Source organism: Mirounga angustirostris, unplaced genomic scaffold (assembly GCF_029215605.1).
Source record: "Mirounga angustirostris isolate CCGP_5_RB_7025 unplaced genomic scaffold, mMirAng1.0.hap1 SCAF_8, whole genome shotgun sequence".
Classification (NCBI taxonomy): domain Eukaryota; kingdom Metazoa; phylum Chordata; class Mammalia; order Carnivora; family Phocidae; genus Mirounga; species Mirounga angustirostris.
This window is the reverse complement of record NW_026991716.1, coordinates 52,210,891-52,238,574: the sequence shown is the minus strand read 5'-3', so window position 1 is coordinate 52,238,574 and position 27,684 is coordinate 52,210,891. Positions and strand designations below refer to the sequence as shown.

Genomic DNA, 27,684 nt, shown 5'->3' with positions numbered 1-27,684 from the left:
AAAATAAAATCTCTTTAAAAGAAAAAAAGATTCCTTAGGTATTAATCACCTGTATTTACAAAAAATACTGAATTTGGGGAGAATCTTGAAGTTAAATGGGGAAGATCTATAAAGTCTGGAAATTTCTGAAGGAAACTGGGAGTAGGCACAGTCTTGAAGTGAACCAAAATGAGCAGGTAGACAGCCTTGATGTAGCAATAAATAAGAAGGTGCTCAGGAGATCACAACTGGAGGCAAAGTTTGGCCAGGTAAGTCAGACCAGCTCATCAGCTGCTAGAAAAAAGGGATCTGAGGCTCAATAAAGTTCCTCAGTCTCTTCAAGAGGATTCTTAAAACAGAAGCTCATGTTTCAGATATGTATTTTTACAATGTCTGTCCCTTCTTTCAAGTATTTATTTTCTCCCTACTTTCCAAATTTCTGTTGGAATTATCAGGCTGTCTTAACAGCATTAGTTCAGTGTAAGCACAGTTTAGGCTGGAGGTTAAAAAGGGGAGGGTATGATGTGAGAGAGAAAAGGGAGCCCCAGAACAAAGATAGCAAGAAAGAGGCACAATGGTCACAGAGTTGACATCATGACCTCCAAAGTCCCTATTCAAACCTCAACAAATTCTGTGACAGTGACAGAAACCCATTCTCTGTCAACAGTTTTCATCTCCTCCACAGTTCAGCTTTTAATGGTTTACATTTCAAATAATTTTGTTCTCCATACCTGGTTCTCAAATTTCGATGTGCTTAAGAATCACTGAGGGTCGGGGGTGCCTGGGTGACTCAGTCGGTTGAGCGTCTGCCTTTGGTTCAGGTCATGATACCAGGGTCCTGGGATAGAGTCCCACATCGGGCTCCTTGCTCAGAAGGAGTCTGCTTCTCCTTCTCCCTCTGCCCAGCTCATGCGCTCTTTCTCTCTCACTCTCTAATAAATTTTTTTAAAAATTAAAAAAAAAAAAAAAAGAATCACTGAGGGTCTATCCCTTAAGGTTTGGATTCAATGAGGTCAACGCAGAGACTCAGGAATCTGATATATTAAAAAATATACCCCATTTGCAGAAACTCAAGCTGATGGAGAAAAATATTTAAATGGCTGAAAGCAGGAAATGAAAAGAAAAACTTAAAGAATTAAAAGAAAATTTGCCTCAATTCATTACTCAGTAACTAAAATTAATTGTACTATTTGGGTAATCTGCATGTTACTTGAGAAATGTACCTCCTTGGTTGGATTTCAACTCCCATATCTCATATGAACAGCATCACTTGACAGTTATTGCCATTACAGAAAGAGCTGCGGTTCAGGGCAAATTCTCATGAAATTTTTTCAATAACAGAGACTGCAATAAGGTATTATAAAAGCAAGCCATACTAACTATCTTAAGCATTTACAGAATATAAGGCACTGTACTAAGTGCTTTACATGTATTAACCCAACAACCCTATGAGAGATAGGTCTTATTGTTATCCCCATTTACAGACATGAAAATTAGGGCACAGAGAAGTTACCTGCTTATACAACTATTAAATAGAGAAAACAGAATTCAAACCCAAGTCTCTCTAGATAAGCCACATAAGAGACTCAAGTCAGGCTTTAGGGAAAAAAATAAAAACTGATTTTCACATCAAAATATAAATAACTTGCTAGAGACTATGGTTCAAACAAAATAAAATATGAAAATAGTTCTAAACATCTGCTTTAAGTGTCTTATAATTTAACTGTTAACTTCTTAAAAGACACTAGCCTGTCACCTTTATTTAATCATTAAAACTTCTGGCTAGCCATGTAAGGTTTTTGTAACTGCCGGTTAAGGTAAAGCTCAATTTCTAATTTCTACCTCATACTAAGAGCACAAACTGCCCCTCCATCAAAGGATCCCAAGTGTTGCCAACACATGTGCCCTGCTCTCTTCAGTGTAGAGCAGTACTTTGACTTTTTCATAAGGAAAAAGTTCTAGACTTTCAAACAATACAAAGACATATACATTTTCTGGTGTCATCATTTAGTACGGTCAGCAGTCTGATAGTAAATATTTTAGGCTTTAAAGTCCACAGGGTCTCTGTCACAACTATTCAACTCTGCCACTGCAGCCACAGGCAATACATAATTAATGGGCATGGCTGTGTTCCAATAAACCTTTATTTACAAAATAAGTGGCTGGCTATATTTGGCCTGTGGGGACTTATATCAGAAGTGTCAACTCCTGATTTGGCAGGCACTACTATTGGTAGAAGAATTTAGGAAAAGCCGGATTATTTGTTTTGTCAATTAAAATTTCTAACTACTTTCAGTAAATGTACCAGTTTAAGTGATGGTGTCCACTATCCTTTGGGCATTCTGCTAACTGCTAAGACACAGCAAAATGCAGGGTTTTTTAAATCAGATAACTAATATTCAAATGCCTACTATGTAGATCACCAAGAACTAGTCAGTTCCTCAAAGTTCTACAACAATCTTGTAAGAACTTAACACCATGTGAGTCATACAATATAAGGCTCTTAAAATGAAAAAAAGACTGAAAAGACTGTTATATGTCTGTGAGTTATATAAATTCTTTCCAATTTTTTCCAATAACTTTATTTTTTTAACTGTCATACTCTTAAGAGTAAAATGCAAAAAATGAAATTTTTATTTTAGTGCCATTTTAAATCTATTTATGGAGGGAGTTTTTTTTGTTTGTTTTTTAAAGATTTGATTTATTTTTGAGAGAGAGAGAACGGGTAGGGGGAGAGGGAGAAGCAGACTCCCAGCAGAGCAGGCAGCCCGATGCAGGGCTGGATCCCAGGACCTGGAGATCATGACCTGAGCCGTAGGCGGACACTTAACCGACCAGAGCCACCCAGGTGCCCCAATTTATGGAGGTTTTTTTAATGCAAAGATTTTATTTGCTAGTTGGCTATAATTGAGGCAAATAGGTTTTCTTCTGTTCCTTCTCTAAGAAGCTATGAAGTATCCACTCCCTTCATCTTTAACAGTGCCCATCACAGAACACATGGAACAGAATTCTGACCTCCCAGATTCCTCATTCAATACCTTTTAGTCCTCCTGCATCACCAAATACAATCCTTGGTACCTTAACATACCAATACTAAGTTTTAAAATCTTCTCAAACTTTGCTATTTTCACTAGAATCTAAGCAAACTTCTTTCATGAAAATAACTGTACCCCGCCAAAACGGAAGGTTTTCTCATATCTCATACTTACAAGTTCAGTTAGTTCAAGAGCTGGCAAATTGAATAATCTTATTTATTCTCTTTTTCACACACTCAGAAAAAGAAATTTTAAAGGCCAGTATTCTACTCATCTTACTTTTACAAAAGCTAAGTTGGTGATAATATATTACTTGGAATAGACTACATCTATATTAAGGAATAAAATAAATGTTTTAATTATCTTACAATTCCTATGGTAAAACCAAGTGCTATGGAAAACCCAAATCTAAGAGGGCTGCTTCAGTCTTACTGCATTTTAGCCACAACTGCTCATAAACAGGTCCAAAATATAGAAATAAAACACACACATGGGGCGCCTGGGTGGCTCAGATGGTTAAGCGTCTGCCTTCGGCTTAGGTCATGATCCCAGGGTCCTGGGATCGAGCCCCGCATCGGGCTCCCTGCTCCGCAGGAAGCCTGCTTCTCCCTCCTCCACTCCCCCTGCTTGTGTTCCCTCTCTCGCTGTGTCTCTCTCTGTCATAAAAAAAAAAAAAAAAAAACACACACACATACAGGGCGCCTGGGTGGCTCAGTCGTTAAGCGTCTGCCTTCGGCTCAGGTTATGATCCCAGGGTCCTGGGATCAAGTCCCGCATCGGGCTCCCTGCTCGGCAGGAAGCCTGCTTCTCCCTCTCCCACTCCCCCTGCTTGTGTTCCTGCTCTCGCTGTCTCTCTCTGTGTCAAATAAATGAGTAAAATCTTTTTTTTTTTTAAGATTTTATTTATTTGACAGAGAGAGCACAAGCAGAGGGAGAGAGAGGGAGAAGCAGGCTCCCTGCTGAGCAAGGATCCCGATGTGGGACTCGATCCCAGGACCCTGGAATCATGACCTGGGCCGAAGGCAGCCGCTTAACTGACTGAGCCACCCAGGCGTCCCTAAATGAGTAAAATCTTTACAAAAAAAAAAAACACACACACATACACACACACACAAATATATATTTTAGGAAATCTTAACTTAGAAGAATGAGACAATGTATATGTAGAAGAAGAAGAGAAATAATGAGATAAGTACAAATGAAGTTACGAAAGCTAGATCTGGGCCATGTGGTTTAACCAGCATACCTGTAACAGCTTTTATATGAAAATATCATTAGGTGCATGATGACTACATATCTAGATTATCTCTCAAAAAAACAACAGCTCAAATTTTCTTCAAAAGTATGTCAAGACTGGGGTGCCTGGATGGCTCAGTCAGTTAAGCATCCAACTCTTGATTTCAGCTCAGGTCATGGTCTCAGGGTCGTGCAATCAAGCCCTGCATCCAGCTCCATGCTGAGCATGGAGCCTGCTTAAGATTCTCTCTCTCCCCCTCCGTGTCCTTCCCCTCTGCTCTCTCTCTCAAAAAAAAAAGTATGTCAAGATAGTCTAGTCACTGAAGACTGAAACAGGCAAATCTTACCTGATCTCCAGGAAACATATTTAACAGAAATGAGGTAGTTCACAGCTGTTACACAAAGTGGAGAAATATGGTTTGGTTATATGACCACCCGAGAAAAAGTCAATGCTTCTCTCAGTATGCTTTCCACTGTACTACAGATTATGAAGACCTAAGAACAGCAATTTACTATTTTCAGTGTGGACACATCAAAAAAGGAAATATGGAACGGATAAGGAGAAATGTGGATTCCAAAGAAAAGGGAAAATAAAAGGGACTGAAGGAAGACTGTGGGTGCACACAAACAAGTATGTATGTATAGGAGCATTCACTCTTAAAACTGTCCCTAAAATTGCCATCTATAAATCCACAACAGTTATGAATGCTATGTGAGAAAGTGGTCTGATTTGAAATAATAATGTATCATCAACAACATGTAAAAGCTTTTCTGTTTTGATATAACTAGTCCCATTAAAACTAGGAAAAGCTATCTAAAGAAAATGCCTGAGGTCAACAGAGGATACATTTAAAAATTACTCATTATCTACATAATCTTCAAAACCTACATTAAGGGATTGAATTATATGTATTACTCCTTTAGTCTAGCTTGCTTCTCTCAATAGCTTTCCAAGATTTGAGAAATTTGTGTTAAAAGATAACATTTCATATAAAATTGCTTTCTGTTTTCCATTACTTATTTATAGACTCAGATATTTAATCCAGTATCTTCAGGATTCTGGTTTTCCCTACCTACTTACCAACTAACCCCGTATAACACTATGTGTAAATGTATGAAGGCATAGAAATTAGTTCACCTATTACCCTTCATGAGTAAAATTCATGTATTTTAACAGTTTCTAGCAAAATGCATTTCTCAATCAAGCACTGATTTTCCTTAACACAACACAACCCAGTTGCAGAATTCAATTCAAGAAGCTACTTCATTGTGGCTGATCTAACAATATACCAGTCCCTAAAGTATCCCACTTCCCCTAATGCCAATAGAGCTTTATTGCCATCCTCAATTCCAATTTCCTGTCCTTGCTCTAGGCTTGCAATACTCTACATCTGAAGCATCTCCAAATACGGTCACACTCCAATGTAGTGGGTGTTGGGGTTCCAACATATGAATACAACATATAACACAATAAAGCCCGTTACAGTATGATTCCATTTATATAATATTCTCAATATGACAAAATTATAGAGATGAAGAACAGATCAGTGGTTGCCAGAACTGAAGGGAAGGTGTTGAGGGTAGCATGAGAAAATTTCTTGGGCGTGATGAAAAAGTTCTATATTCTCTTTGTGGTGGTGTTACAAGTATTAATGCATGTGGTAAAATTTCACAAAACACATGGACCCAGAATACATGTAAAAACTGGTGAAATGTGGAAAAGGTCTATAGGTTAGTAGTTGACAGTAGTATTATGGTAGGTAAGATATCTGCGGAACGATGAGTAAAGAGTATAATAGGAACTCTCTGTACTATTTTGCAACTTTTTTTTTTTAAGATTATTTATTTATTTATTTATTTATTAATGAGAGAGAGGGAGAGAACCCATAAGTGGGGAGAGGGACAAGCAGACTCTGTGCTGAGCCTGGAGCCCCACAGGGGGCCCAATCTCACAACCCTGAGATCATGACCTGAGCCAAAATCAGGAGTCAGACGCTTAACTGACTGAGCCACCCAGGCACCCCTATAAATATATATTTTTTTAACTTTTTATTTAGAAATTACTTTAGATTCACATAGAAGTTGCAAAAATAGAGGTGACTCAGTTATGTGGAGAGATATATATATATGTATACACACACACACATATCTGACTGATAAAATATATATATTTTATATATCTAAAATTATATATATAGGGGTGCCTGGGTGGCTCAGTCGTTAAGCATCTGCCTTCGGCTCAGGTCATGATCCCAGGTTGTGGGAACAAGCCCTCCACTGGGCTCCCTGCTCGGCAGGAAGCCTGCTTCTCCCTCCCCACCTCCCCCTGCTTGTGTTCCCTCTCTCGCTGTGTCTCTTATCTGTCGAATAAATAAATAAAATCTTTTAAAAAAATAAAATAAAATTATATATATAATATATACTTCATATACCTAAAATTATATATAAATATAAATATATATATATATATTTTACAGTTCATGGAATCTCTGAGAAAGCCTGGAAAACTATGCTTAATGGCTATATCATCAGGCACAAAAGGCCTCCCTCCACATACCTCCAAAAGAAACAATTATGATATCAGGCTATTCCCCCATCCCAAACACCCAAGTCCCATCACAATACTATGGGTATGTTGCAAAAGGCTGAGAAAACCTGAATAGAAAGCCCTTAGCGGAAAATATTTGAGAATCAATGTTTTAGGCAAATATTATCAATGGTTTTATTATTTCTTTCTTCAAAGTATTTTTAATATAAGGATTTGAATAATTTACCTTAAAACATAGTACAGGATTTCCAGAGCAATTTCACACCAATTTCTGTTTGTTAATTTCTGTCTCCTCCCTAGGTTTCATTTTGGAAACAATGAAGATGGAAAGGAAAAGTAAACAATTTTATGTCTTGGTATTGATTCATATTCAATTAATGAAGAGTTGCCTCAAAACTAATTACATTTCAGCAATAAAACAATGACAGGATGAATACATATTTTGTATATATAATTTCTTAAAGAAAACCACTTTCCAAAAGGATAAATCAATAGAAAAATGGCCAAAAGATCTGAATGAGCATTTCCAAAAAGGCAAAACTCCAAGGTCAAAAAAAATGTATGTAAAGATGCTTGCTACAATAGACAAATAAGCAAACTAAAACCACAATGAGATACCATTAACCATTCACAAATCTGAGAAATACTAAAGTCTAACAGTACCAAGTGTTAATAAAGATGTAGAGCAAAAGGAAGTCTACCATATACTGTTGGTGGAAATGTTTCATAATGCCATCAGTTTGGAAAACAGTTTGTAATCACCAAGTAAAATTAGAGATGTATATATTCTATAGTCAAGCAATTTGTCTTCTAAAGGTGTATCTCCCAGAGATTATCTTGTCTGTTAGCATAGGGACACATGTATCTGGATGTTCACAGGCACATTATTTATAATAGCAAAAGAAAGGAAGCAACCTAAACGTTTATAAACTAGATAAGTGTGGTCTATTAATATAGATTACTAAATGAAAGAAAGAAAGAAAGAAAGAAAGAAAGAAAGAAAGAAAGAAAGAAAGAAAGAAAGAAAGAAAGAAAGAAAGAAAAGAAAAAGAAAAAAAGAAAGAAAAGAAAGAAAGAAAGAAAGGAAGGAAGGAAGGAAGGAAGGAAGGAAGGAAGGAAGGAAGGAAGGAAGAAAGAAAGAAAGAAAGAAAGAAAGAAAGAAAGAAAGAAAGAAAGAAAGAAAGAAAAGGACGGAAAGAAAGATAGAAAGAGAAAAAAACACTTTACAGGGTATAAATAAACCTTGGCTTTAAAATATACAGCAATTCTAATTGGCTAAAAATAAGCCACAGATCTAATACATTCCTTTTCTTTTTAAGTTAATTTTTAATCTAGCTTCTCCCTATCTAGATGTAGCCACAGGATTCCTAGAGTTCCCTTAGGAAATAATCACTGACTGACTAATCCATACAAATTTAAATTAATTTGAAACAGCTTGAAATTTGCAGTTAATCTACAATATTTCACTTGTAAGAATAAGGTTTAAATTTATAGTATTCTTACTTCAAAAGAAAAAAGCATTACAATACACAAACCATATGTTAAGGATTCAGGAATTCTGACTTCTGATCTTACGATTTTTTTACCATCTGAGTAAGTATTCCTGATAAGGCCCTTAATTCATCATCCCTAATAAATTCATACAATACAGCTTAATTTCATTTATAAATAAACCACATACACAAAAGAGACTATGACTACAACACAGATCACACTAATAGAAATTCACTATTCAATGAGGCTGAGAATTGAATGTTACAGTTAAAACGTAATTCCATAAAAGTTTTTGGTTTAAAGGACAATCTATCTAACAGTGCTTGACATATTCATTCTCAAAATCTTAAATACCTATGAAATGTGGAAAATAAGAAAACTTACAACACAAAAACTAAGTCTGAAAGAATCTGAGAGGGATGAAAACAAACTATTGTTTAAGCCAATTGGTACCATGGTGATACAGAAGCCTATCTCACTTTCTAGATAATTCCGTTCTCACCCAGGAGAAGAGAATTTTCAGCAGGCAGCTATTTTCAGACAGGCAGAACACAGCTAGGCCACAATATCAATCAGGTTCTACTAGCTTATGCTAAGTCACATAAACAATGCAGAAATCCACCGCTTTTTAATGGGTTAGTAACAAGATGAAATAGAATCCTATTGTGGTTTTTCACTTTACAAAGACCTGGCTATTTTTTTCAAGAACCTTTCTTTACTAAACTTCCTGAAAATTTTACACATTTCTAAGTTAGCCAAGGACAAACCTCAGGTACAAAATCAAAGTCAAAACTATATCACGATGTGTTTATCTATTCATTTGTTAGTCGACATTTGGTTTATTTCTAATTTGGAGCTATTATGTATAAAACTGCTATGATTATTCACGAACAAGTCTATGTACAAGTATGTTTGCTTTGTTTTGGGTAAATATCTAGGAATAGGACTCCTGCATCATATGGTAAGTGTATGTTTAACTTTATAAGAAACTGCCAAGTTATTTTGCAAAGTGCTTGTACCATTCTATAACCCCAATAGCAATGCATGAGAAAACAATTTGGTAACCAACATTTGGTTTTACCAGTTTTTTTTTTTAAATTTTGCCATTCTAGAAAGTATGTAATTATATCTCATTTCGGCTTTGTTTTTTTTTAATTTTATTTATTTGAGAAAGAAAAAGAGAGAGAGTGCCCCCCACAAGCAGGGGGAGGGTCAGAGGAAGAGGGAAAAAGAATCCTCAAGCAGACTCCACCCTGAGCATGGAGCCTGACTCGGGGCACAATCCCAGGACCCTGAGATCATGACCTGAGCTGAAATCAAGAGTGGGACACTTAACTGACTGAGCCACCCAAATACCCCACACTTTGGCTTTAGTGTGCATTTCCTCAGCTGACAAATGATGCTGAGCATATTTTTCACATACTTATAGGCCATTTGCATATATACACGCTTTTGTAAAAATGTCTGGGATAGTCACACGATGAAATATTACTCATCGATAAAAAGAAGTAAAGTATAACAAATGATGAACCACACAGGTATCTTGCTGAGCCAAAGAAGCCAAACATAAGAGTACATAGTGTATAATCTCACTTACATAAAATTCTAAAATAGGCTAAATCAACCTATAAAATGCAAAATCACTCAGTGGTTGCTTGGGGCAGAGAGCTGGAGAAGAATAACTATAAGAATATCAGAGTACTTTCTAGGAAGATGGAAATGTTCTATATTGTACATGGGATAGTGGTTACATGAGTGTTTACTTTCGCCAAAAGTTAGAGACATATATTTAAAATGTATTAAGTTCATTATATGTAAATTATATCTAAGTAAACACGACATGAGCTACTTTACGTATCTTCAGACATAATGTTTGAATTATAATGTTACTTCTGTGAAAAGAAGTGCTGACTCATTACTGTCCACAAACACTTAAGTTTTAAACTCCTTCATAATGGGACACTGACATCTGACTCTGAGGTCTATGTTCAAGGTCCCTTCTGACACAAAAAAGGTTTTATTTGACTAAAACACACTGTGATTCTGAATTTTCATTTACTTTACAACACTTCAACTAACCACTTGGGAGAAAATAGGTTAATAAAAGGGTACACTATTTCAGAGAAGCATGATTTACTATTGTGTCTGCCACTCTCTGTCCCTCAGATTCTTGGCCTCCTGAAAGTACCTTGGAGCTGTATTCCTAAATGACCATCATCATTATTCAAACCGTTAAGTATTAAGGACTTCAGCATCTGAGAATTACTTACCTGGTAGACCCACACCACAAGAAATGTGAAAGGAGGTGTTTAGGCTAAAAAGTGATACCAGATGGAAATTTGGATCTATGGGAAGGAATAAAGGGCACTGAAAATAGTAAAAAAAAATAATAATAATAAAAATTAAAATATAGGGGCGCCTGGGTGGCTCAGTCATTAAGTGTCTGCCTTCGGCTCAGGTCATTGGATCCCAGGGTCCAGGATCGAGCCCCGCATCGGGCTCCCTGCTTGGCAGGAAGTCCACTTCTCCCTCTCCCACTCCCCCTGCTTGTGTTCCCTCTCTCACTGTGTCTCTCTCTGTCAAATAAATAAATAAAATCTTAAAAAAAAAAAAAATTAAAATATATATTTAAAAATCTAAAAAATAAACAAATAAAAATAAAGACCATTAAACTCATGTTAACTAAATGTTTCACATGCATGAAGATTTCTAATCTTCACTATTTCATAAATCTGTTATTATAAATTAGACCATACTATGAATAATGTAAAATAATTTCATAAAAAGTATTCAGAATCCAAATCAAATGAAATATTTACTCAAAAAGGACAGGAAATAAAAATATAAATATATAATCAGACAATAAAAACTAGACATAGTACATACTTCATGTGAGAAAAGATTGAAAAGTGAAAGCTTTTCCTAAGTATAATTCTATCATTACCTTATTAACCATGTATATTTGTTCATTATTCATTCTTCTTCTACCTTATACCTGAGGGAACACTATCAAGGAATTTTTAATAGCATTTAATACATACACATTCGCATATGTATATAAAAATCTAAAGTGATTCTTGTTAGTTTATTTAGTAGTTAGTAACAGGGTGCCTGGGTGGCTTAGTTGGTTAAGCACCTGACTCTTGATCTCAGCTCAAGTCTTTTTTTTTTTTTTTTAAAGGTTTTATTTATTGATTTGACAGAGAGACAACGAGAGAGGGAACACAAGCAGGGGCAGTGGGAGAGGGAGAAGCAGGCTTCTCACTGAGCAGGGAGACCAACGCGGGGCTCGATCCCAGAAGCCTGGGATCATGACCTGAGCTCAAGGCAGATGCTTAACCACTGAGCCACCCAGGCGCCCCTCAGCTCAAGTCTTTATCTCAGAGTCATGAGTTCAAGCCCTGCACTGGGCTCCATGCTGGGCATGGTGCCTTCTTTAAAAAAAAATTTTTTTAAGTGATTAGTAATAAATTTTAGATGTCTCAAATTATGCTGACTGCATCAAGAATAACGATTGCTTCTTAATAAACACTTTGCTGGTCAAAAAAGGTATTTCTCGCATCAGGTGCAACAACTGAAATCAGAAATGTGCATTCCAATCTCGTCAATTTGTAGTATCCAACTTGATGCCTTTTAAATGTATTACTCAACATAAATAAGATACCCTTAAATTGCAGACCAGTATTATTTAGTGTTTCTTTGACAGTAATTTAATCTCTTGAATATAAGAATTTCCCAAATTTGATAGACTCTCAATGAAGTCATTGCAGAGATCTCTAACCTTAATATGCTGATTACCAATTACTGGACAAGTTGAAATATTTTATTTTCTTTTAGCATTTACTCATGTTATCTTCAGAAGTCAGGCACTTGCTCTTATCTTTTGCATGTTCTCATGCAATTAACTAAATATTTAAAATCTGGTTGTTTTTCTTTGCCCAGAGTTTCAATTTTGTTTAATCTCTCTTGATGCAACTTTAAGAACTTTTTCCTATATACTCTACTTTGGCTACACTTTTACTATCTTTACATTAATAAAGTACACTAATTCAAGCACTGTAGGAAGTGCTCATGACAAACAAGAAATAAAAATAAATAAATAAATAAATAAGCAAGAATAAATACAGAAAGTTTCTCTACTTTCTGGGAATATCTGATGTTTAAATTAAATCCATAGTTTTTTGGTTTTTTTCCTCATAATTTACTTAAATAAATGCACTTTTTCACAATCCATGCTGGCTAAGATGCACCCATCTCTACCTCACCTCTGCACCAATCCAACTACGACTAGCCTCACAAAGATTTCTGCTCTGCCCAAAGTGAAAAAGCAAGAATGTCAGGGCACCTGGATAGCTCAGTTGGTTAAGCATCTGCGTTAGGCTCAGGTCATGATCCCAGAGTCCTGGGATCGAGCCCTGCATCGAGCTCCCTGCTCAGTGGGCAGCCTGCTTCTCCCTCTCCCTCTGCCTGCTGCTCCCCCTGCTTGTACGCTCCCTCTCTCTGTCAAATAAATAAATAAAATCTTAAAAAAAAAGACAAGAATGCCACTCCTAAGAAATAAGGTGTTAAAAAGAAAGTGTTCAGAACACAGCTTGAACAAATACTGACTGGCCTTTGATCAAACTGAAACCTTGCGGGATACACATACACAGGTGCACCCACAGGCATACATACACCACACACAACATTCAAAATGCAGGCACATAGAAGGAGTTCCAAATACAGCTGAAAGGTGTAATTCTACCTTCAAATATGAGCCCTTAAGCTGCTGCACTAACTGGATGAATCATTGACTCATGGGATCAGTTATTGTACCCAAGATCACAGTGAGTAATACTCACTCTAGGGGCTGTACCCACCAGAAAACCTTGGATCCTTCTGAATTAAATTCATCAGAGATGTTTTTTAAGGTAGTATGAAGTTTCCCTTGGTTTTGCATATACCAAGCTTAATTTGCCACTTTGCCATAATTATCTCAAGAGGACTTGATAGAGACCACATCTTAAGGCTCTAAACCATTAAATTAAATCCTACTGCCTAGTAACTACTGACATCTTACCAGACCCTAATTCTGCTGACCCCAAGCTTCTTGACTTTGCCACCACCTCATCCACTGCACTTACGTGACTCCCAGCCATCACGGTTCCCACCCCTCAAACCCATTCAGGGCAACAAGGTCTAAGGTAAAGTTTGTGTTCTCTCATAGTTTGCACTGGGGCCTTCTAAATTTCTTTTGTATTAACAATGAACTGATTGATCGTAATTAATTTTATATATTGTTGACCTCAGCACTTCTCAGCTCACTGGCCTCAAATGAAGTTTACATACATGGTTATTTGAATAATAACAGAAAACTGAACTATATAAAAGTATATTAAAATATGCTCCTAAAAACAAGAACTTTTCAGACAATAAATAAATAAACTGTGAGAAAAATACCATGGTAAAATACTAATGAAGAAAGGAAAACAAGTTTCTAATACGTTAACAAGTCAACTTCAAAGTGAAAAAAGGCAAAGGACACCAGGCTTTTACTGTGCTGCTAAATTATTAGCTTACTTTACTAACCTTCTGTTTCCATATTATAAAAATCATCCATTTGTGTTACAAGGAATTACTTTGGGCTAACACTGGAAACATAGTACCTGAAGTGAATTCTAAGTGACCAGCCCCTCATTAATCATCATTTTGAAACATTCATGCTTCTACATGGTCTTTTAGCTCATTGTTTAAAATTTCAAGTAAATGGAGCATCCCAAAGATTCACCTGCAAAATACTATGTTTTTCCAACCCTTCTTAGCTCTTAGCATCTGACATGCTTGACAATTTATTCTGAAAGGTCACAGTGTAAACGGACTTCTGCTATTATCTAGGGAAAAAGCCTGATTAGTATAAAACACTCATTTGTACACTATCATACACTATTGGGAAAAAAATTCTATCAAGAGAAAAATGTAAATGGTATCAATGCCACTGAAATCCAGGTATGAGTTCAAATAAAGTTAAGTTCTTTTTGTATAGCAATTTGGTCTCTAAGTAAATTCTAAACTTCACTAGTCAGCATAGTCAACATAACACAGCCAAAAGCAAAAAAAAAAAAAGGAAAAACAACTAATTTATAGACTATCTGAATTATCTTAAAAGCACCTCTGTCAAAATACTTCATTAAAACCAAATAAATATCAAGCTAGGAATTCAAAATCTCTAGTATACATCCATTCTTCAACAGACCTCTACCAGGTGGAAGTCAACTTGACTGAGCCTCATTTTCTTCATCTTGGGAATGGGGATAGAAGTTAACTGTCTACCACTAGGATTAAATGAGATTACACTTGATTCAGAGGAACAAGAGGCCGGAGGAGTAGAAGACCTAAATTTCGTCTGGTCCCAGGAATTCAGCTAGATAGGAATCAAACCATTCTGAACACCTACAAACTCAGCAGGAGATCAAAGAAAAGAATAGCAGCAACTCTTTGAACAGAAAAGCGACCACTTTCTGGAAGGTAGGATGTGCGGAGAAGTGAATCCGAGGCAATATTCGGGAAGACAGACGGCGGGGAGGGGGCCCACGGCCGCGTCTTGCACATGACAGAGCAGTGGAGCACAAAATCGGAACTTTTAGAAGTCGGCTCCGCTGAGAGACGTCACTCCAGTGGCTAAGCGGAAGGTGGAACGCTCAGTGGGACAGTGTGGGCTCAGGACCCTTGGGGTCACAGAAAGACCAGGGGTGCCTGAGTGCGGCAGAACTCCCAGGTATCGGGGCAGGGGAGACAGAGCCGAGGAGCGGGCTCTCAGCTCCGGGCTCCAATAAACTGCTCCCCGACACAGTCGGGCCACTGCTCCTCCAGCAGGGACCCAACAAGCGGCAGATCTGGGGAGACTCCCCTTCCTCCCTAGGGAGGAGCGGCACAGGAGCGCACCACAGGGATCTGCTAGGTTTGGAGACTCCACACGGGGTTGGGTGCCAGAGATAGAAACGCTCGGTCAGAGGCCAGGTGAGCACGGAGTGCGCCCGGAGACTGGAGTGACTGACTGCTTTTCCCTGGGGGCGCACTGAGGAGTGGGGTGCCGAGTTCTCGGCTCCTCCAGGACGTAGATTGGGAGGCTGCCATTTTCACTCTTGTCCTCCAAAGCTGTACTGAAAGCTTGCAGGGAACAAAAGCTCCCGAGAGCAAACCCGAGCAGATTACTTAGCCCGGACCAGGCAAGGGCGGGCAATTCTGCCTCCGGCAAAGACATTTGGGAACCATGACAACAGGCCCCTCCCCCAGAAGATCTGCAAGAACAGCCGGCCAAGACCAAGTTTACTGATCAATGAGAACAGCAGAACTCCAGCGCTAGGGAAATACTGTACATAGAATCCATGGCTTTTTTCCCATGATTCTTTAGTCTTTCAAAGTGAATTATTTTAATTTTCTTTTCTTTTCTGAATTTTTCTTTTTCTCTTTTTCAACCAACATCTTATCAATCCCTTCTTTAAAAAATCTTTTTTATTTTTCATTTTTAGAGTCATATTCTATCCCTTCATAGTAGTTAACCTTATTTTTGGTATATATATATAAATTGTTCTCTCTTTAAAATTTTGGGATACAGTTTCTTCTAAGAGACCAAAATATACCCTAAATCTCTAGTGTATGGCGTTGTTCTAGTCTCCTGCCTGATCACATTCTCTCCCTTTTTTTTAAATCCTCTTTTTTCAACCAACTTCTTATCAATTCCTTTTATAAAATCTTTTATAATTTTCATCTTTACAAGTCATATTCCATCCCTTCATCATATTTACCCTTATTTTTGTACATATATGAGTTTTTCTTTCTTTAAAATTTTGGGAGGCATTTATTCTAACAGACCAAAATACGCCCCAAATATACTGTGTGACACTGATCTATGCACCAGCCTGATCATATTTGATCATACATATTTTTTTATTTTTCTTTTTTCTTTCTTTCCCTTTCTTTTCCCCCGGTTTCAGGTCTCTTCTGATTTGTTTAGTGTATATTTTTCTGGGGTCGTTGTTACCCTGTTAGCATTTTGTTCTCACATTCATCTATTCTCCTCTGGACAAAATAACAAGATGGAAAAAATCACCTCCGAAAAAGAGGCAGAAGAAGACTGCCAGGGACCTAATCAATACAGACATTAGTAAGATGTCAGAATTAGAGTTCAGAATGACGATTTTAAAGATACTAGCTGGGCTTGAAAAAAGCATGGAAAATACTAGAGAAACCCTTTCTGGAGAAATAAAAGAACTAAAATCTAACCAAGTAGAAATCAAAAGAGGCTACTAATGAGGTGCAATCAAAAATGGAGGCTCTAACTGCTACCATAAATGAGGCAGAAGAGAGAATTAGTGATATAGAAGACCAAATGATGGAAAATAAAGAAGCTGAGAAAAAGAGAGATAAACAACTACTGGATCATGAGGGCAGAATTCGAGAGAGAAGCGATACCGTAAGAAGAAACAATATTAGAATAATTAGAATCCCAGAAGAAGAAGAAAGAGACAGAGGGGCAGAAGGTATATAGGAGCAAATTATAGCAGAGAACGTCCCTTATTTGGGGAAGGAAACAGGCATCAAAATCCAGGAGGCACAGAGAACCCCCCTCAAAATCAATAGAAATAGGTCAAAACCCCAACATCTAATAGTAAAACTTACGAGTTTCAGAGACAAGGAGAAAATCCTGAAAGCAGTTCAGGACAAGACATCTGTAACCTACAATGGTAGAAACATTAGATTGGCAACAGACCTGTCCACAGAGACCTGGCAGGCCAGAAAGGACTGGCAGGATATATTCAGAGCACTAAATGAGAAAAATATGCAGCCAAGAATACTATATCCAGCTAGCATGTCACTGAAAATAGAAGGAGAGATAAAAAGCTTCCAGAACAAACAAAAACTAAAGGAATTGGCAAACAAGAAACCAACCCTACAAGAAATATTGAAAGGGGTCCTCTAAGCAAAGAGAGACCCTCAAAGTAACATAGACCAGAAAGGAACACAGGCAATATAATCGCACTAAATTCGTATCTTTCAATAGTTACCCTGAATGTAAATGGGCTAAATGCCCCAATCAAAAGACACAGGCTATCAGACTGGATAAAAAAACAAGAACCATCGATATGCTGTCTGCAAGAGACTCATTTTAGACCCAAAGACACCTCCAGATTGAAAGTGAGGAGGTGGAAAACCATTTACCATGTTAATGGACACCAAAAGAAAGCTGGTGTGGCAATCCTTATATCAGACAAATTAGATTTTAAACCAAAGACTATAATAAGAGATGAGGAAGGATACTATATCATATGTAAACGGTCTATCCAACAAGAAGATCTAACAATTGTAAATATCTATACCCCTAACATGGGAGCAGCCAATTCTATAAGGCAATTAATAACAAAAGCAAAGAAACACATCGACAACAATACAATGATAGTGGGGGACTTTAACACCCCCCTCACTGAAATGGACAGATCATCTAAGCAAAAGATCAACAGGAAATAAAGATTTTAAATGACACACTAGACCAAATGGACTTCACAGATATATTCAGAACATTCCATCCCAAACAACAGAATACACATTCTTCTCTAGTGCCCATGGAACATTCTCCAGAATCGATCACATCCTAGGTCACAAATCAGGTCTCAACCGGTACCAAAAGATTGGGATCATTCCCTGCCTATTTTCAGACCACAATGCTTTGAAACTAGAACTCAATCACGAAAGGAAAAGCAGAAAGAACTCAAATACTGGAGGCTAAAGAGCTTCCTACTAAAGAATGAATGGGTCAACCAGGAAATTACAGAAGAATTTAAAAAATTCATGGAAACCATGAAAATGAAAACACAACTGTTCAAAATCTTTGGGATGCAGCAAAGGCAGTCCTAAGAGGAAAGTATATAGCAATACAAGCCTTTCTCAAGAAACAAGAAAGGTCTCGAATACACAGCCTAACCCTACACCTATAGGAGCTGGAGAAAGAACAGCAAATAAAGCCCAAACCCAGCAGGAGAAGAAAAATAATAAAGATCAGAGCAGAAATCAATGAAATAGAAACCAAAAGAACAGTAGAACAGATCAACGCAACTAGGAGCTGGTTCTTTAAAAGAATTAACAAGACTGATAAACGCCTGGCCAGACTTATCAAAAAGAAAAATGACCCAAATAAATAAAATCATGAATGAAAGAGATCACAACCAACACCAAAGAAATACAAACAATTATAAGAACATATTATGAGCAACTATACGCCAGCAAATTAGATAATCTGGAAGAAATGGATGCATTCCTAGAGATGTATCAACTACAAAAACTGAACCAGGAAGAAATAGAAAACCTGAACAGAACTATAACCACTAAGGAAATTGAAGCACTAATCAAAAAATCTCCCAACAAACAAAAGCCCAGGGCCAGATGGCTTCCCAGGGGAATTCTACCAAACATTTCAAGAAGAATTAATACCTATTCTTCTGAAACTGTTCCAAAAAATAGAAATAAAGAAAAACTTCCAAACTCATTTTATGAGGCCACCATTACTTCGATCCCAAAACCAAAGACCCCATCAAAAAGGAGAATTACAGACCAATATCCTTGATGAACATGGATGCAAAAATTCTCACCAAAATACTAGCCAATAGGATCCAACAGTACATTAAAAGGATTCTTCACCATGACCAGGTGGGATTTATCCCTGGGCTGCAAGGTTGGTTCAACATCCGCAAATCAATGTGATACAATACATTAATAAAAGAAAGAACAGGGGCGCCTGGGTGGCTCAGTTGGTTAAGCGACTGCCTTCGGCTCAGGCCATGATCCTGGAGTCCCGGGATCGAGTCCCGCATCGGACTCCCTGCTCGGCGGGGAGTCTGCTTCTCCCCTGACCCTCCTCCCTCTCATGCTCTCTGTCTCTCATTCTCTCTGTCTCAAATAAATAAATAAAATCTTTAAAAAAAAAAAAAAAAGAAAGAAAGAACAAGAACCATAGGATCCTCTCAATAGATGCAGAAAAAGCATTTGACAAAGTACAGCATCCTTTCTTGATCAAAACTCTTCAGGGTATAGGGATAGAGGGTACATACCTCAATATCATAAAAGCCATCTATGAAAAACCCACAGCGAATATCATTCTCAATGGGGAAAAACTGAGAGCTTTCCCCCTAAGGAACACGGCAGGGATGTCCACTCTCACCACTGCTATTCAACATAGTATTAGAAGTCCTAGCCACAGGAATCAGACAACAAAAAGAAATAAAAGGCACCCAAATCGGCAAAGAAGAAGTCAAACTCTCACTCTTTGCAGATGATATGATACTTTATGGGGAAAACCCAAAAGACTCCACCCCAAAACTGCTAGAACTCATACAGGAATTCAGTCAAGTGGCAGGATATAAAATCAATGCACAGAAATCAGTGGCATTCCTATACACCAACAAGACAGAAGAAAGAGAAATTAAGGAGTCAATCCCATTTACAATTGCACCCAAAACCGTAAGACACCTAGGAATAAATCTAACCAAAGAGGCAAAGAATCTGTACTCAGAACACTATAAAATAGTCATGAAAGAAATTGAGGAAGACACAAAGAAATGGAAAAACGTTCCATGCTCATGGATTGGAAGAGCAAATATTGTGAAGATGTCAATGCTACCTACAGCAATCTACACCTTTAATGCAATCCCCATCAAAATACCATCAACTTTTTTCAAAGAAATGGAACAAATCATCCTAAAATTTGTATGGAACCAGAAAAGACCCCGAATAGCCAGAGGAATGTTGAAAAAGAAAAGCAAAGCTGGTGGCATCACAATTCCGGACTTCAAGCTCTATTACAAAGCTGTCATCATCAAGACAGTATGGTACTGGCACAAAAACAGACACATAGATCAATGGAACAGAACAGAGAGCCCAGAAATGGACCCTCAACTCTACGGTCAACTCATCTTTGACAAAGCAGGAAAGAATGTCCAATGGAAAAAAGACAGTCTCTTCAACAAATGGTGTTGGGAAAATTAGACAGCCACATGGAGAAGAATGAAACTGGACCATTTCCTTACACCACACACAAAAATAGACTCCAAATGGTTGAAAGACCTCAATGTGAGACAGGAGTTCATCAAAATCCTAAAGGACAACACAGGCAGCAACCTCTTCAACCTCAACCGAAGCAACTTCTTCCTAGAAACATCACCAAAGGTAAGGGAAGCAAGGGCAAAAATGAACTATTGGGACTTCATCAAGATAAAAAGCTTTCACACAGCAAAAGAAACAGTCAACAAAACCAAAAGACAACCGACAGAATGGGAGAAGATATTTGCAAATGACATATCAGATAAAAGGCTGGTATCCAAAATCTATAAAGAACTTATCAAACTCAACCCCCAAAGAACAAAGAAGACATCCAAATGGCCAACAGACACGTGAAAAAGTGTTTAACATCGCTCGGCATCAGGGAAATCCAAATCAAAACCTCAATGAGATACCACCTCACACCAGTCAGAATGGCTAAAATTAACAAGTCAGGAAACGACAGATGTTGGCGGGGATGCAGAGAAAGGGGAACCCTCCTACACTGTTGGTGGGAATGCAAGCTGGTGCAGCTACTCTGGAAAACAGTATGGAGGTTCCTCAAAAAGTTGAAAATAGAGCTACCATACGACCCAGCAATTGCACTACTGGGTATTTACCCCAAAGATACAAATGTAGTGATCCGAAGGGGTACATGCACCCCGATGTTTATAGCAGCAACGTCCACAATAGCCAAACTGTGGAAAGAGCCAAGATGTCCATTGACGGATGAATGGATAAAGAAGACGTGGTATATATATACAATGGAATATTATGCAGCCATCAAAAGGAATGAAATCTCACCATTTGCAATGATGTGGATGGAACTGGAGGGTATTACGCTGAGCGAAATAAGTCAATCAGAGAAAGACATGTATCATATGATCTCACTGATATGAGGAATTCTTAATCTCAGGAAACAAACTGAGGGTTGCTGGAGTGGTGGGAGATGGGAGGGATGCAGTGGCTGGGTGACAGACATTGGGGAGGGTATGTGCTAGGGTGAGCGCTGTGAATTGTGTAAGACTGTTGAATCACAGACCTGTACCTCTGAAACAATAATACATATATGTTAAAAAAAAAAAAGAAGAAGAAGAAGACAGTAGGAAGGGGAAAATGAAGGGGGGGAAATCGGAGGGGGAGATGAACCATGAGAGACGATGGACTCTGAGAAACAAACTGAGGGTTCTAGAGGGGATGGGTTAGCCTGGTGATGGGTATTAAAGAGGGCACATACTGAATGGAGCACTGGGTGTTATACGCAAACAATGAATCATGGAATGCTACCTCAAAAACTAATGATGTAATGTATGGTGATTAACATAATAAAATAAAAAAGAAAAGAAAGTAAGAAAAAACATAACAATAAAAAAAATAAATGATGTTTATTCAAAATTTTGGTTAAAAAAGAAATAAAATAAATGAGATTGCATTTACTGTGTATGCTGTTTGGGATTGTATCATAAACCCACTACCTAAAAGATACTTTAAGCTTTTGTTTGCATACAGGAATAATTTCTAGACTCTAAACTAGAGGACCACTGAAATATCCTTAACTTTAAACTTCTAGGACATGTAATAATATCCATACCATCTTCCATAAATTGAAAGTGAACTGCAATTAATTTTAAAACACTCTGCACAAAAATAATGGCAGAAGATATAAATAAATCTTTAAGAATCATTTTGAATTTTATGCCTTCTGTTTGACTACATAAATTAAGGTAAAAAAATTGGATTCTAGAATTTGAACTTTATGTTTGATGAAATACTGTAGCTCAAATTACAATGCAAGATACATTTTTAAGACTGGTGTAAGACCAAGTCTTGTTGATAATAAACCTTTACAAATTAAGAATGGCATCTTTGCATCTTTAATCTTGCTCGAGTATCTTCTATCTATTCTACATAATTATTTTGAAGCCAGAATTCAAGGAGCATAGACTTTCATTTTGAGCAGATAATTCTATCAGAATATCAAACATAGAGACAGCTCTTTAAAATAGAGGAAAATGTAAAAAGACAACACTTCAAAATCAAAAAAAAAAAAATTAAAATCTTGAGTGGCAGAGGCTCTAACCAAGGACAGTAATCAAGCTTCTCATTCAGTAATAATAAAGTCACTGTTGGGGGGGGCAGGGTGGGGGGAGATGGAATAAAAGAATACAATTGATATCACTTTATAGTCTGGCAAAAATGTACAGCAAGGTCAAACTGTTAACAATGATCATTTAATACTTACAAACTAAAACTTCTTACATTCACATAAAAACACAGATGTCACATTTAAATTCTCTAACATTTGTTGACAGCTTACATAATAATGCTTAATGAACACTATAATTGTAAAGCAAAATATTTCCCCAAGTTTTCTACACCACTGGAGAGTTGTTGCCTCATTAAAACAAAAGAATTTGATATATCAGTGCAGTTACTCAGAAAGACAAACTAAACAACTAGCCCGATAAAAATCTGTTAAAAAGATATGGGTTATTTTCTGGTTTCAGAATTTATTTTATATGATTTAGATTCCAAATCTAACAAAATTTGACTAGAATCTCCATTTAACCTCTTTTATTCCAAATATTACCTCAGCCCTTCACTCTGCTACTATAAGGTTTAGTTCTATTTTACATGATTTTCTCCAAAGGTAAAATATAAATGGCCTCTTCTCAAGCTTTATTCTCCTCTGTATGATTTGATAATCCTGACTATCTGCTCCTTGGAACCCTCTATCTTCTTTGAGCTTCTCAAAGAGCATACCCCCTCAGCTCTCTTCCATCCTTCCAGAACATCCTTTCTCAGGTGTCTTCACTCTCTCCTTCCCCTATCTTCCCTATAATTATGAACTATTCCCAAGGGTCTGCTCTCAACCCTCTTCCCTCCTCATTCCATGTCGCTACCCTTAGCACTTTCATCCAATTTCAACAGAGCTTTAAAATAACCGTCAGCTGAGTAACTCACTTCTACCTCCAAACTCTTTTCTGAATGTCAGAAACGTATCTCCAATGACAGGGCACATAGGCCCAAAAATGAGTATTTCTCTTTTTTCTTTTTTCTTTTTTTTAAAGTAGGCTCCACACTCAAGCCCATCGTGGGCCTTGAACTCACGACCCTGAGATCAAGACCTGAGCTAAGATTGAGAGTCAGACACTTAACTGACTGAGCCACCCAGGTGCCCTAAAATGAATATTTCTGTTGGCACCTCAAACTAACCATGTCCAAAACTAAAATCATTATTCCATACCTCCAACATCCAAAGAGACCATTATCACCACAGTTATTTTCCACTCCTCTTCCAATTCACCCCAAAATATAATCTAAAACAAGTCCCAGGGCACCTGGGTGGCTCAGCTGTTAAGTGTCTGCCTTCAGCTCAGGTCATGATCCCATGGTCCTGTCCTGGGATCGAGCCCCGCATCGGGCTCCCTGCTCCACAGGAAGGCTGCTTCTCCCTCTCCCACTCCCCCTGCTTGTGTTCCCTCTCTCGCTGTGTCTCTCTCTGTCAAATAAATAAAATCTTTAAAAAAAAAAAAAAACAAAAGAACAAGTCCCCGTGGATTTGGGGTCAATCCCTAGCCATCCTCACACCTACGCACTGACTGGCTAACACCCACTGGCTCAGCTGCAACCGGTTACTAGGTGGAATCTGATGAAGTCTAGCAGGCATCCAAAACCTTGTCTTCATTTGCAGCCTTAACTCCTAATCAAGCCAGGACCAGCTATGGTTTTTAGTTGAACACACAAGAAGCTGATGCTGGCTGATTAACAAGAAAGGAGTTTATTAAGAGATTACTGGGCATCTCACAGAACTGTCAGGAGAATTAAAAAAAAAAAAAAAAATTATGCTTAAAGTTAAGCTTCCAGAAACAATGTTCAAACCATGCCACAAAACAGGACTGATTAGAAAATGGCCATCGCCACTACTGCCCCACAGAGAACTAAACCCCTGTTGCTGGAAATCAACCTTGCAGCCACTCGGAAGCCACTGCCACCCACCACCTCCCCCAGCAAAAATGGAAGCTCTGTGCAGAAACTGTTTCCTTAGTTCCAATCAAGTCTTGTGAGAGGTGAATCTAATTGGTGAAGTCTAAGTCATATGCCTATGAACTGGCTATAAATGAGGATGAGAATTTGAGGACTGTCTTCTAATACTGGCAAAACTGACTCCTATATTAGCAATATAGGGGAAATTATATTGGGAAAATTTTCCAAATCAAAAAAAAAAAAAAGAGGGACACCTGGGTGGCTCAGTTGGTTAAGCGGCTGCCTTCGGCTCAGGTCATGATCCCAGGGTCCTGGGATCGAGTCCCACATCAGGCTCCTTGCTCAGCAGGGAGCCTGCTTCTCCCTCTGCCTGCCTCTCCCCCTGCTTGTGTTCTGTCTCTCTCTCTGACAAATAATTAAATAAAATCTTTAAAAAAAAAAAAAAAAAAGACTATTCAGAGGTGAGGTTAAATATGAATGCAGCTACTACTAATTACCATCCCTCCTTACTACCTCTGCCTCCAAGCCTACAATGAATCTACAATGGGTCCAAGATCCTATCAGAGTTTGGTGAGCATACTCCAATGCACTTGCTAAAAATGGACCTTCCCTGTGGTCCAGATAACTTGGCAGAGCCCAAATTCCCTGCCTGAGTATTGCCAGCCACCAGGCCTGGGAGACCATACCTTCTCTTTAGACCAACAACCCATCCTGCAGTCATAGCTAGTTTCTCCTACACACAAGGCAAACCACCAAAAACTACATCAATGTCACCAAAGACTTTAAGCACTGGCAGTAACAAGACACTCTTAATAGCTATATCCCGTATACCAAAGTGAACCCTCTTGGACACCAAAACCAATCTACATTAAGTCTGAGTTCTAGGGCGCCTGGGTGGCTCAGTCGGTTAAGCGACTGCCTTCGGCTCGGGTCGTGATCCTGGAGTCCCGGGATCGAGTCCCGCATCGGGCTCCCTGCTCGGCGGGGAGTCTGCTTCTCCCTCTGACCCTCCCCCCTCTCATGTGCTCTCTCTCAAATAAATAAATAAAATCTTAAAAAAAAAAAAAAAAAAGTCTGAGTTCTATATACCCTCTGAACACTAGGATTTGACTGGCAACTCGCCCACACTCTGCCTATGCTATCCTCCTGGGTTAGCCCTTCCCCATCAACTGGCCACCAAGATCCCAGTGCACATCTCACACTCATTCCTCCCCTTCTATCCCCACAGTCACCATTTCACTCCGTGTTATCATAACTTCTCATCTAAATATTGCAACACTGTCCTAAAAAATTCTCCAATGCCCAAGCTCCCTTGCACCACCTCTACCATTGCACATGCACATAAAATTCACGTCAAATACTTAATTCTTTGGAAAGCTGAACATCTCAAAAAAGTAAGCTGTGTATAAATACAGAGAGCACTGTGGAAAATGTGCTCCAAAATAATTAAATCTCAATGTCCTAAAGTACATTCCTAGAAATAAGAAAATCTACAACTGTTTCATCATCCTTATCACTTTCACACAAGTATGAGTAGAGATATGAAAGAAAATCCTGTTTGACAAGATAATACCAATCTCTTTTCTGACTGATCTGGCAAAACTAAAATATGAAAAAACACTTCCTAAGTTCCTCTTTACAGACTGTGGACTGGGGAACAACCATGTAATATTTAATGAAAAAAAAAAAAAATACAACGGTAAGGAAACACGAACCTTATCCCATTCCGACCTCTTAAGTTTAGTCCTTAGCTACACTCTAAATTCATCTGTTGTCTTTTTAATATAGCCCTAAACAAAAACCCCTTTTGACAAATAGAAACTTTCCCTACTTGAGTTTCCTCCCTAAAATTTCCCCTACATTTTGTCTAATGTAAATGTAGTCTCCAGCATAGCTATTTTCCCCCACCAATCTTGTTGTTATGGCATTTGTCTATGGCCATTTTTAAGCCTTCTTATTTGTAAATACCTTCTACTTTCTCCTCTGTGGTGAAGCTTTTTTTTTGCATTTATTTTACACTACAATTTTCCTCAGAGCTGCCTTATAGCAACCTTCTGGCCATAAATACTCACATATTTGCAATGAGGCTAAATTCCTGTTAAAATAATGACTTACAATCTTTGAGTTCTAATAGATTAGCAAGGATCCAGATGTCTGCACAAATACTTGTCAAAAGAAGAGAAATACACAGTTCCTCTTCTTTCTGTAACCAGTAAAAAGTAGTTGAATAAATTAATGAATTTCTACCTTCGTTTTAAAGATTAACCAGTGTTGCTTTCACAGTCTTTTAACAAATTAGAGATCCCTTCTCTTCTCCAAATCGGCAAAGCTGTTGAATGATACTTTTATTTTGCTATATTGTTATCTGTTTATTTGTTCGGGTCAACTAAGAGTATACAAACTACCCATATCAACAATCCTATCTTAAACCACTTCTATTCCACATCTCATATGCAGAAAGCACTTAAAAAATTCACACATTCCATAAATACTTTGTTAAAAACTAAGGGGGGCGCCTGGATGGCTCAGTTGGTTAAGTGTCTGCCTTCAGCTCCGGTCATGATCTCAGGGTCCTGGGAATGAGCACCACGTCAGGCTCTCTGCTCTGCAGGGAGCCTGCTTCTCCCTCTCCCTCTCTCTCTCTCAAATAAATAAATAAAATCTTAAAAAAAAAAAATAACTAAGCTAGGTGCCAGAACTATCAAATATTTAACAATCCAGTAAGCTGACTGGTAATAAATAAAGCAATCAGAGAACTTTGATAATTAAGAAGCAATTCTTCACAATCTACCACAATCAGCTATTAAAAAATCTGTCGTTTTGGGGCGCCTGGGTAGCTCAGTCGGTTAGGCATCTGCCTTCGGCTTAGGTCATGGTCCCAGGGTCCTGGGATCCAGCGCCGCATCGGGCGCCCTGCTCAGCGGGAAGCCTGCTTCTCCCTCTCCCTCTTCCCCTGCTCGTGTTCCCTCTCTCCCTCTCTGTCAAATAAATAAATAAAATCTTTAAAAAAAAATCTGTCATTTCTTTACCAGGTTAGTGACAAATGACTTCATATATGGGATTATTTTTTAAGTAATACAAATTCCTAAAAAGTAGTATAGCTTCATTTAAATACTGAATATAAACTAGATGCTAAACAAAAATACTGACAAGTTGTCACCATATCTATATTAGAAAAATAAACATCTCTCAAAAAAAAAAGAGCTCTCATTACCCAATTCTTTAAAACGGTTTAAAAAGTTTCTACTTTTACTTGATTAATATTTTATTTCTCTTAAAACTGTTATAGAACACCTCTCTTCCATTTTTCCTTTTAGTCATTCATTCAATAAATCTTCA

The 27,684-nt window shown here is 37.9% G+C and overlaps 1 protein-coding gene across 4 annotated transcripts in view; it reads right to left on the bottom strand.

Annotated features, from left to right (window-relative positions):
- The window catches only part of PRIM2 (DNA primase subunit 2), a 329,039-nt gene that overhangs the window by 206,070 nt on the left and 95,285 nt on the right, over window positions 1-27,684 (bottom strand). The window contains exon 8 of one of the 4 annotated variants that reach the window (XR_010413662.1): window positions 711-911. The exons of the other annotated variants lie outside the window; for them this stretch is intronic. The gene's annotated coding sequence lies outside the window, so the exon portion shown is untranslated. The remainder of the gene's footprint in view (window positions 1-710; window positions 912-27,684) is intronic. 4 annotated transcript variants of the gene reach the window in all.